This window comes from Cimex lectularius, unplaced genomic scaffold (genome assembly GCF_000648675.2).
Source record: "Cimex lectularius strain Harlan isolate CLEC.00 unplaced genomic scaffold, Clec_2.1 scaffold99, whole genome shotgun sequence".
NCBI lineage: Eukaryota > Metazoa > Arthropoda > Insecta > Hemiptera > Cimicidae > Cimex > Cimex lectularius.
In genome coordinates, this window is record NW_019392713.1 from 752,872 (window position 1) to 764,608 (window position 11,737).

At 36.2% G+C, this 11,737-nt stretch overlaps 1 non-coding gene across 1 annotated transcript; it reads right to left on the bottom strand.

Moving 5' to 3' along the window:
* Positions 1 to 10,318: 10,318 nt before the first annotated feature.
* On the bottom strand, positions 10,319 to 10,482 carry LOC112126744. Its single transcript, XR_002910195.1, has one exon. It is a non-coding gene; the product is annotated as a U1 spliceosomal RNA (small nuclear RNA).
* Positions 10,483 to 11,737: the final 1,255 nt, after the last annotated feature.

The window sequence follows — 11,737 nt, forward strand, 5'->3', positions numbered from 1 at the left end:
TGTATTTATGAGACCCCTGTCCGTTTTTCGTTTTATTCTTTTTACTTCAATCACCCCCTGGCTTGACAGTTCTTCTTTGATTTCCTCCTCAGAGCATATTAGTAAATCTCGTGCTGAGATTACGCCCTGGGAGGAATTCAGCTTTCTGTGGGGGGAGGTTTTAACAGGGGTTGCGCCGAGGTGTTTAGTCTCCATGACCATTTTGGCCTGCAGAGAGTCAGTAACCTCTATACTCAGGATTCCTGATGACAATTTCTTTAGATTTTTAACTTTTCCCATTTGTTGGTTGACTACACGGCAGATCTGGATGGGGGAGTCATCTTTAAAATCCCCCTCTTTTTTTTCCATGATCCAGTATCTTGTGAAATTCTTTGTCATCTGGTCTTCACTATCACTTCCGCTCTTTTCTTTTCTAATTCTTTTCCTTTTTTTGGACTCCGGCTCAAATGGCTGCAGTGTCCTCACTAATTCGGTGTTACCTTTTCCGTTCCTAGCAGTATCCATACGTTGGGTGGCGCTGCTCTCTCCACCAACTCCAACGGGGCCCGAGTGAATAACGCCGAGGGTGGCCTGTGCCCCCGACGTCACCGGCATTTCGCCTTCCGGATATACGGCGTTTTTTTTTGTATTTTTCGGAGCTTGTTTGTTTTAGGCCAGGGGGAAGCTACCCACCCTGGCCCTAGCCGATTAGTGGGGCTGCCACTATAGGTGAACCGGCACACCTCCCCCTCCTTAAAGCCTGGGACGCCGGGAGAAGGAACAGGGAGGAGGTTAGTGTTGGGGAAGGGGTTATTATAGGAATGGAAGGTTAGGTAATGAGGTTAGTAAGGGGATAAAGTGTTACGGAAGGCCACCAGGTACAGGAGGGGTATTGGACGCAGTTTAACCTCTTGCCCGGGAGGGATGGTCCTTAAATTCCGAAAATTTGCTCGATTTAGGCAAGTGTTATTTTACTCTCGTTTTTATTTCTCTACCGCTTTGACCTATATATTTAATATTATAATCATTACAATTGAGTTGGTAAGCCCCGCTTTTGCCAAGTTGTCTACCTTGTGTTTAGGTTTTGATAGGATGTTTTTGTTTTTGTTTTTCCTTGGCTTTGCATCAATGCATCGGCCATGCGTTTTCCTTCGGCGTCGCCGCAGTCTATAGAATTTACTATGTTTCTTTCACTACATGTTGTTATCTTTTATATTTTGATGTCATTCTTTTTTACAAAGATCATTAAACTGTCAAATACTGGAATATTTTTAGTGTCGCTCAATATAGTTGCTATATTTGTTGGGAACGCTAGTCCGTGCTTTTTTAAATGCCCATATAATTCCTAACCCCGTACTTCTATAAGCTATTCTAAAACCTTCTTGTTTAAAAATTTTACTAACTTTTTCCGATAATTCACCAATGTATGGCAAACAACGAAAACCTACTGATTCATTTGTGGTGGGGTGACTGAGTCCTATTGTTGATTCGTTTAAAGTTAATTTTTTTATTCTTTTAACTAGCAACCTCAATAAATATTTCCTGATACCCGTTGTTTTTTGCTAAGGTTTTAATAGGTTTTAATTCTTTTTTATAGTTATCAGGTGTTAGCGGAAGTTTTAACATCCGGTCTATGAGCCAAATGAAACCAGCAGCCTTTTGGGACCATGGGTGGGAAGAATCCGCTCGTATCATAGTGTCTGTAGTTGTGGGTTTTCTATATACGTCTATTTCTATTCGGTTGTTTATTATGGACACTTTTAGGTCTAAAAAGTTCAAACAGCCATCTTTGTCAATTTCCAATGTAAAATTTATATTACGGTGTAGAGAATTAATTAGTTGTAGGAATTCTTTGAGAGCCTCTAATGTTCCCGACCATATGCATAAAATATCGTCTACATAGCGTTTCCAGAAATGAACATATTTAATTAATTTGAATTGAAATGAACATCTTTGAATTGAAAAGATTTTTTTCGAAATTATCCATGAATATTTCAGCACAAAGTGGGGATAATGGAGACCCCATTGGTAACCCTTTCATTTCGTAAAATTTGTTATTTATTATTAATAACTCACCGATGATGAACCCAGCTGAACACGTCTTTTCAAAAATAAAAGCAAGTGCGACAAGAATGTTAAGCGATTCTACCAACATCAACAATGATCTTCCAGAGATCATCAACTGCAGTGTAAACACAATTACAAGTACTGACTGTACCAATTACGTTTTAGACATAATGTTAAATCTACCGGTAGCTGCCGCAGGAAGACCTCTGCATTAATATATATATACATAAGTATAATGTATACATAGATATATACATTATATATAACATATAATATAAGATGAAAAATGTATTTAAAGTTTTGTAATTCCAATTCAACAAATTCAATATAGGAAGATTATAAATATATAATGTATATAATATATACACATTACATAATATATATACATTGTATATTTATAATCTTCGTATATTGAATTTGTTGAATTGGAATTACAAAACTTTAAATACATTTTTCAGGCAATAAAAATGTATGCATAAATTACTAACATTTGAATTACTTATGCCTTTTTATGAAATACCCTAATATAGGATTTCATTTTCTTGAAGTAAGGTTTCATTTGCTTGAAAAAAGGTTTCATTTGTGTGGAAAAAGGTTTCATTTGATTGAAGAAAAGAAAAAAAAAGTTTCATTTGGTTGAAAAAAGGTTTCATTTCTTGGAAAAAGGTTTCATTTGATTGAAAAAAAAAATTTCATTTGACTGAAAAATGCTATAGAAAAGTTTGATGAATACGGATCTTTACAAGAAACGTTCTCGTACCTAAGCCTTACGATTCAATTATTGTAATATTAATATTCAATCATCATAAAAATTATTGTTAGTACTATAATGTCATTTATTTATTCCTCTACATAATTATCATTAGGTTTTAGGTTTCATTTGCTTGAAAAATTGTTTCATTTCCTTGAAAAATGGTTTCATTTCCTTGAAAAATGGTTTCATTTGATTGAAAAAAAAGGTTTCATTTGATTGAAAAAGGTCTCATTTGATTGAAAAAAGGTTTCATTCGATTGAAAAAAGTTTCATTTGGTTGAAAAAAGTTTTATTTGACTGAAAAATGCTATATATGATGTGTAGCAGAATATGTGAAAAAATCTTAAATTATCTTTAAACATTTATCTTGAACAAATAAAATGTAAAATGAAAAAAGTAAAGAACTATTTTTACTATTCGAAGATCGTGAGATGCGGTCTGGTGTGATGTAGTTTTTCGAAAAACATATTCTTTATCGTGCCGACGTTTCGATCTTTACTGACATCATCTTCAGGGCCTGGGATTTAGAAACATTGTTTAAATTTAACACGTACATGTAGGATGTGGAAAAAATGAATTTATACAATGAAAAAAAAATTTTTGATATTCAGTCAAAGTATTTGTACTCCCTCAAAGTGTTTGTTTTCTGCGTAATTGTTTTATTTTTGTGTCGTGTTGAGAGTGCCAGTGAGATATGATGTTCTATGTTTATGTACGTTGGATTTTAAAGGAGTGGGGAAGGAAGTCAGGATAGAAGGACATGGATAAGAAGTAAAGCATATTTACATTTCAAGCAAAACTAAAGTGTAAAATATTATTTACAATAAATTATTTCATCGGGGGAAAACGGTCATTTGATATTTACTTATTTATTACCATAATAACACATCGCAATAAAAACCCTTTAACCCAGTTTAAACTTTTTAATTTAATAAACAGTTTATCCTGGGGGTTTGGCAGATAAATTATTTGCTTGCGGACCGATCAAAGTTGATACCGCCAGACACGTGATTTCATTGACATTTTGATCCCAGTATCGCAACTTCCTATGAGATTAACGTTCGTAAAGATTGGCTCGGGGTTCTCTCTCGACAGGTCAACGATAAAGATACACCCGGGGGGTCTACAAATTACAGATAAAACATTGCGATAGCATGCAACAATTTAAATTTATTTCAAGAAGTACTAGGGCTTATTACAAACTGACCTTATTTTATGGTTTATGGCTATAAAAAAGTCTTATCATCGTCATTTTTGTAACAATTTATCTTATTACGCTTTTGACGCTTTAGGCGATTAAGTTTTTAGTTTGCCCTACATTAGATACAATTCAATTAATTAAGAAGGTTGTTAGTTGAGATAGAAAAGTCAGTTTCACGAGCGGGATTCGAACCCACGACCTTCAGGTAAATACGCCGATACTCTACCACTTGAGCTACCGTGACTTCGATCCATTCGGGCACTAACTTCCCATCTCAACCCCACCTTTTGAATTTTCCCTCCTTTTTGCCATTTTTCAAATGTCGTTTAATCCATTTGATTCTCGGCGACAAATGAAATGGCCACGGAGAGCTTTAGAGAAGTTTACTTCATTTAACTTATTAAATTCATTAGATTTCGTGGTCCGATCGACTAAAAAACATCTTTCAATTAGTTAATCTTTATGTAAGGTATTGGTTGAGATAAAAAAAAATGGAAAATTCTAAAGGTTGGGTTGAGATGAGAAGTTAGTGTCCGAGTGGATCGAAGTCACGATAGCTCAAGTGGTAGAGTAGCGGCGTATTTAGCCGAAGGTCGTGGGTTCGAATCCCGCTCGTGACACTGACTTTTTTATCTCAACTAAAAACCTTAATTAATTGAAAGATATTAATTGGTCANTGAGCTATCGTGACTTCGATCCACTCGGACTTCAAAAGGTGGGGTTGAGATGGGAAGTTAGTGTCCGAGTGGATCGAAGTCACGATAGCTCAAGTGGTAGAGTAGCGGCGTATTTAGCCGAAGGTCGTGGGTTCGAATCCCGCTCGTGACACTGACTTTTTTATCTCAACTAAAAACCTTAATTAATTGAAAGATATTAATTGTCAAGCGGACCATGAAAACTAGTGAATTTAATTAGATACAATTATTTCAGTTTATTTTATACAAAAAATTCCTTCATATTTTGGTGGCATTTCATCTTTTTAGGTAGGGTACTATTTCAACAAGCTGCCGTTTTTTATTTGTATCATGTTACGGGCCAAAAAGGAAAAACAAAAGAGAATAACGTCATCTAAGCTACCGCAAAAGACGCATAATTTTCTTATGTACATTCAACTGTACGTAAAACCGTATTATTGACAAAACGATTTTTTCTTTCGTAAATGTTTTGAGAAGAGTTTCAAGGTCCTCGCGACCACAACAGCGTTATCAGACTTACGTTGTTTGTCATGAATAAGGCGTACAAAAAAAGTATATAATTCAGATTAGGAAATATCTGTGTCAATTTTTTTTATGTTTTGTTTTCTTGAGGGGGTTAAAACAAAATGTAGGTAATGTAAAAAAATAAATATTTCTTTACTTTTTTGTTTATAATTTTGTTTATATACAGGGTGAATTGCTACTCGTGCTACAAACTTCTCCAGTAGATTCTTCACCCTAAAATGAACAAAAAAGTTCATATTGTCCATGGTCCGATTCTCAACCATTTCAGAGTAATTTCGCTTTTTATCGATTTTGAAAGATATCACGTCCTGGCGTCGGAAAATCGTGATATCTTTTAATCTAAACATTTCTCTGAAAATCTAATAGCACCGTTGAAATTCCCGTTAATTTTTCAATAAGAAGATGACGGTGGCAAAATGTTTGGGCTAATTTTTTGTGTTTTATTTCAGCCAGAACTACAAAAAGAGTGGAAAATTGTGTAAATCGGAAAGTGTATAAAGTAATCCAGAGTTTCTAATTTTAGTCTCAGAAGGCAGCAAATTTGAGGAAAACTACCTGATTTAATAACGCTTCCAACGCACTCGTCATTTTCTTATTTAGTGGTTGTGAGACCAAGATGTTGATGACAAAAAGAGAAAAAATGGTGGTTCAAGGATTGCTAATGTTTGAGAGTGACTTGCTACTCGTGCTACAAACTTCACCAGTAGATTCTTGACCCTAAAATGAACAAAAAAGTTCATATTGACCATGGTCCGATTCTCAACCATTTCAGAGTAATTTCGCTTTTTATCGATTTTGAAAGATATCACGTCCTGGCGTCGGAAAATCGTGATATCTTTTAATCTAAACATTTCTCTTAAAATCTATAAGCACCGTTGAAATCCCCGTTAATTTTTCAATAAGAAGATGAAGGTGGCAAAACGTTTGGGTCTTTCTTCCTTGACCTTCTAGCTGTTTGTAAACTTCTTAAGCATTACATACTAAATGGGCATTAAATTAAATTAAAAAATTTCAATGGAATTATGATTTTGATTCTCTCTAAAAATTAACGGGGATTTCAACGGTGCTTATAGATTTTAAGAGAAATGTTTAGATTAAAAGATATCACGATTTTCCGACGCCAGGACGTGATATCTTTCAAAATCGATAAAAAGCGAAATTACTCTGAAATGGTTGAGAATCGGACCATGGACAATATGAACTTTTTTGTTCATTTTAGGGTGAAGAATCTACTGGAGAAGTTTGTAGCACGAGTAGCAATTCACCCTGTATACTAAAAATTGTTTACGTATCTACCTATAATTCAATCACTTATACTTTCGATCTAAGGTCTTGGTTGATATGAAAAAGTAATTGATTTGTCTATAATTCTACCCTTAACATCATCATCATTAATATATATTTCATATTTCAGATTTAAAGACGGACTACTCAAAAATAGTACTAGTCACGTACGAATACTTAACTGCAAGACTGATTTTTTGAAACATGAAGTTCTCCTAATTGTTACTTTATTTGCAAATATTCTTGTTAGCCGATATGATGAAAGATTTAGAAGTTTAAGGCAGTATCTCAACTTTACTGTAAAATCTTTATCTAGGCTACATTAGTTTCTAATAAAAATGGGGAATAATCTTTTTTTTTTACTAGGTCTTCCGACATCTAGGTCGTTTCAGCCCCCAACTAAGTCTATATTCTATTTACCCTTTCAAACACTACATTCATGCAAATAAATATATCCATACAGTACACTCATTCCGTTTGGTCGGTGGAGTACTTGATAGTCCTCCACCGACCTATACTCAAACTAATCTAGATTGGGGTCGATGGAGTACTTTTATAAATATTCCGCCATCGACCCCGAACACACACTCATACGCTCTCAAAGTTCGCGGGGCGATGATGACGTTATATTTCACCCTCGCCATTCACGCTAATAAATACATGCACGGTATAGTCAGACAAAACATAGACACACAACACGTAAGACATATTATATACAATAAAAAAAACAAAAACAATTTCCCCTAAAAAGCGGAACAGGGGACCCAGAAACCCGCTAGTACCATTTCCAGATTGGATGGCATGTCTACACGCTCCCTGTAGGATCCAAGGCATGACATGTTTCCAGTATGTAGGACACATCGAGCAACCTTTCTCTGGATAAGGGGCATCTGCCCGTGTGTCAACCGCGTAGTGCCTATTCTTAATCGCATAAGGACGATCTCTTGTTTCCGGCACAGGTTCTCGGGGGGGGGGGCCATCTACGAATCGTGCTCTTGACGCGCAAAAGCCTCTCGGACGACCTGGCCCACTGACGCTGCCATCTTTCTTTTATCATGTTCTTTACTGTTCTTTCTCTTATTTAATCGTCTCTAAAGTAAACAACTTCTTTTCTTCTTCTCGTCTACAACAATAAATTCCAATAAGTCATAATGACAATGAAAGGCAAAGACAAGTGGATAATTGGAACAAGTGATTTTAATACATATATTCATTAATCTCTCAACACTTTCACACAACACGAATATAGCACTACAGGAATAACACCACATTTTATGCCCTGAAGATGACCCGAATAAAGGTCGAAACGTCGGCAAAAAATTAAAAGGGTGTTTTTCTAAAATACCTTATTCTTGACTGCTCCTGGTCTGGTTGACATTAAAATCGTGTTAGCAGTTTTTGAATTCGGATGAAATCCGTTTCAAGTAGATATTCCGATAACGATTTCTCAAAAATCGGAAACATTTTAGCGGTTAAAAAATCGATAACTTTAAATTCAAACAAAAATTTATATTTATGGTGTAAGCCGGCCCCCGTCTTAGCGATAAGTTAAATTGTAAAATAAGAACAAAATAGGTAAACGAGGAAAAGGGACAGGGGCTGTGCTTTGAAGGGGCAACCGCCCAGACGGGAACGACGTGACACATCTGGCAAATGTAGCTTGGAAATGGTTACCCAGGTAGACATTTAGGTAAGAACGGGGGACATCGTAAATTGGGAATACGTCAACCCTGTGCTAGACCGCCGTCTTTGCCGGCTCAGCCGCGGCGTGAGAACTCCCCCGACTTTTGAGTTTCCTTTCCAACCCTACTCCGGGAGAGACCCGGTATAAAAGGGATGACTGGAAAATCAAAAGTCAGTCAAGATACAAGACCTCACCCCAGTGAGTCAAGATACAACACTCACTCCAAGCAGACAAGACCAAGGACCGGGAGAGAAGCAGCCACACTCCGTTTGGGATTCAACAAGAGGACTCAGCCAGCGAGGAAATACCGCTTCTTACCTCCGGCCTTCTGAACAGTGATAGATCTGTTGATACGTTTGACGGTGTGCCTTTATAACAAAGACGAAAAAAAATTAATAATTGAAAAGTTTAGGTAAATAAAGGTTCACCAACAGGATTTTTTGATGATCATATGTCTAGCATGTTTAATGTGTTTTAAATGTTAAATATTTAATATGTTGTAAAGAAATTGCCAAGTTCATTTTATAACTGCATCAAACATTAAATTCGGACTATTATTTCCATAAGAAAGTCGTTAATTCCTTACAAATAATTTTGTTATTTTCTATATTTTCTAATAATTTTATATTTTATTTATTATATATAATTCATAAGTTCGTAAAAAAATTCGACCTTCTTCATTCAAATAGTCTGGCGTTAAAATCCTATTAGTCCTTTTTTGAATTGTAAACGTTTCAATCAGATATTCCGTTAAAGACTTCTCAAAAATTGGAAAAACGTTAAGTGTCAAAAAATCGATAAATTTAAATTCAAACAAAAATTTATATTTAGGGGTGTCTCTAGAGGTGCTAAAAGGAAACGTACCTACAAATGGAAGGGATAACCAGAAGACTCACTGCACCTTACTGTCCGCAACAAAATGGAGTTGCCGAACGTCACAACCGTACGATAATGGAAATGGCCAGGTGCCTATTGAATGAATATAATCTAAATCATTCTTTCTGGGCTGAAGCAGTAAATACTGCATGCCACATTAGGAATCGTTGTCCGAACGGGCCCGACAGAAGAACTCCTTACACGAAATGGACTGGCAAACACACCTCGGCAAAATACTCCAGAAAGTTTGGTAGCAAGGCTTACATCTTAAAAAACGGGCCAAGGAACAAACTCGACATGAAAGCCGAAGAATGTATTTTTGTAGGATACTCGGACGAATCAAAGGCATATCGCGTTTGGCTACCTAAACAGAGAATAGTAAAAATCTCGAGAGACATTAAATCCGTTGAAAGAAAAAATACAGAGAAAGAAGATAAGTCAACCCAAGATCTCAAAAAGGACGAGGATTTCAACAGAAATATTGAAGTTAAAATTAAAGGAAATCGTCCGGCCACTCAAGATCAGCAACTGACTGAAGAAACCGAACTTCAAGAAGGTGAAGAAGGAGATGAAGAGGAAAGTGAAGAAGTCCAAGAAGGTGAAGAAGAAGATAAGATGGAAGTGAAGAATCGGAGAAGAACGAAGAAAAGAAGAACAAGCACAGAGGAAAGGGCGCGGAAGACCCTGCATACAACGGACAGGAAAGAGAGGAAGACCCAAAAAGATCTACAAGCACTTCGAGGACAATCAGTCGAGGAATACCACGGAAGAAGAAACAACAAAAAACGACATACCGACTGAAGATAGTGCGAACTTCGTTGGACCCTCTATCAACGAGGCTCTTAACAACTCACTCTGGAGAAAAGCCATAATTGAAATACCTATCAACTCAAGAGATGCCGGCGGACGTCTTAACGAAGCCACTCACCAGGCACAAGCACAACACGTGCATAGCAAGGATGGGCATGGATGTATCTTCGAGGGGGAGTGCTGAAGGAGCCGCCGAACACTCATTAATCGATTAGTCTGTTGTATGTATCGATAGGCGGCGCGACCGTCGGTTCTAGTCTAGTCTTGTACATGTACTCTCGCAATAAAGTTCTTTTGTTCTCAACAGTGTTTTAATAGATTCTAATAAAAACTAGGATATTCATTGGTAAAGCAAACAACTTTTTTCGAGTTCGTTGTGAAAAGTTCTTAGAAGATAAATTGGGACAAGAGATTTTTAACGATATTAATCATCATGAATTAGACCGGGAGAGCGCGTACGCAGTCCCGACTACCAAAAATTAAGTTGCGCCCGAGATATCCGCATTTGGGATATTCGCAGAGGTCAGCCAAGCCGTAGTGCAGTGGAAGGCCTCGCCCTGGGGGAACCGCCTTAGTGATCACGGTAACCCCGATGCCAGGTAAGTATGCTTTACATTGGATACAGCGGGGGTCATAAGCCAGCTCTATAGTTCGACTCAGCGGGAAATACTGCGTCTTACCTCAGGCCTTGTGGGATGGTTAGGGACTGTCAAAAAACTGAACGAATTGTGTGACTATGATTTTTCGATTTTTCTTCAAAACTTATCTCTTGGAAAATTTGTTAAGACAAATTTATGAAAAATTCCCGTCTGCCGTGAGGTTTTGTTTGATAAAAATAGGTCTGTTGTAAATAACTTAAGATCTGTTTAAATAACTTAAATGTTCTATCGTATAATGTCAATGGCTTAAAATCCGAAGTAAAAGATAAGCATTTCCTTAATTTCATAAATGATGTTGATATTTTTGTTTTAATAGAGACATTTGTTACTGAAGAGTTTTGATTCTTTGAATGTATTTTTTGGAGGGTTTAAATTAAAATGGATAAGTGCTATTAAAGAATCTCATATAGGTCGTCCCACAGGGGGGGTGCCTTTATGGATTTAAAAAAGTTCTAAGTTGCAAAGCTAATTTTACTTCTCAAAAATTGGAAAAACGTTAAGTGTCAAAAAATCGATAAATTTAAATTCAAACAAAAATTTATATTTAGGGGTGTCTCTAGAGGTGCTAAAAAGAAATATCATGTTAGTTGCACGAAAAAATTATGACCTTGTTTACTTGCTTTTACTATATTTTTATTTCACATAAAAAATGTAAAATGATATATTCCCATAGTTGATTTGAACAAGCAGAACTTCGAAATAAAAATATTTAAAAAAGAATTGCCACTTTCAAAAAAGGCTTTTTGTCGTAACCAGCGCCTATTAGTTTGTCCGATATTTTGGAATGTAGAATCACCAAAAAGGTTTGATACGAATCCGTGACCCACCAGGTTGGTCGTCCACTTTAAATATAAGTGTAGTATCACAGGTTGTACCAATAAAAAGTTTAAAAAACAAAGCGGCATAAACCGGGATGAGTGTTGTTTATTTGATAGGTGATCGTTTTTCTTCCAATACAACGACAGTACTTTTCCCTGCGATCGTACTTTATCCGAAAATGTAAATTCTAACATTTTCGTTAAAAAATCTTTACAGGCACCCAAAGTGACAGGAATTCTGCATTTTTCTTCCTCTAGATTTACATATCTGTGCAACTTGACCATGCTATTGTAAGTGTCTTGATTTCCGGCAGAAAGAATTGTTTTGTATACATGAGAGCTGGAGGTTGGCAGGAAGTAATATAGTAGTAGTAGTAGTAGTACA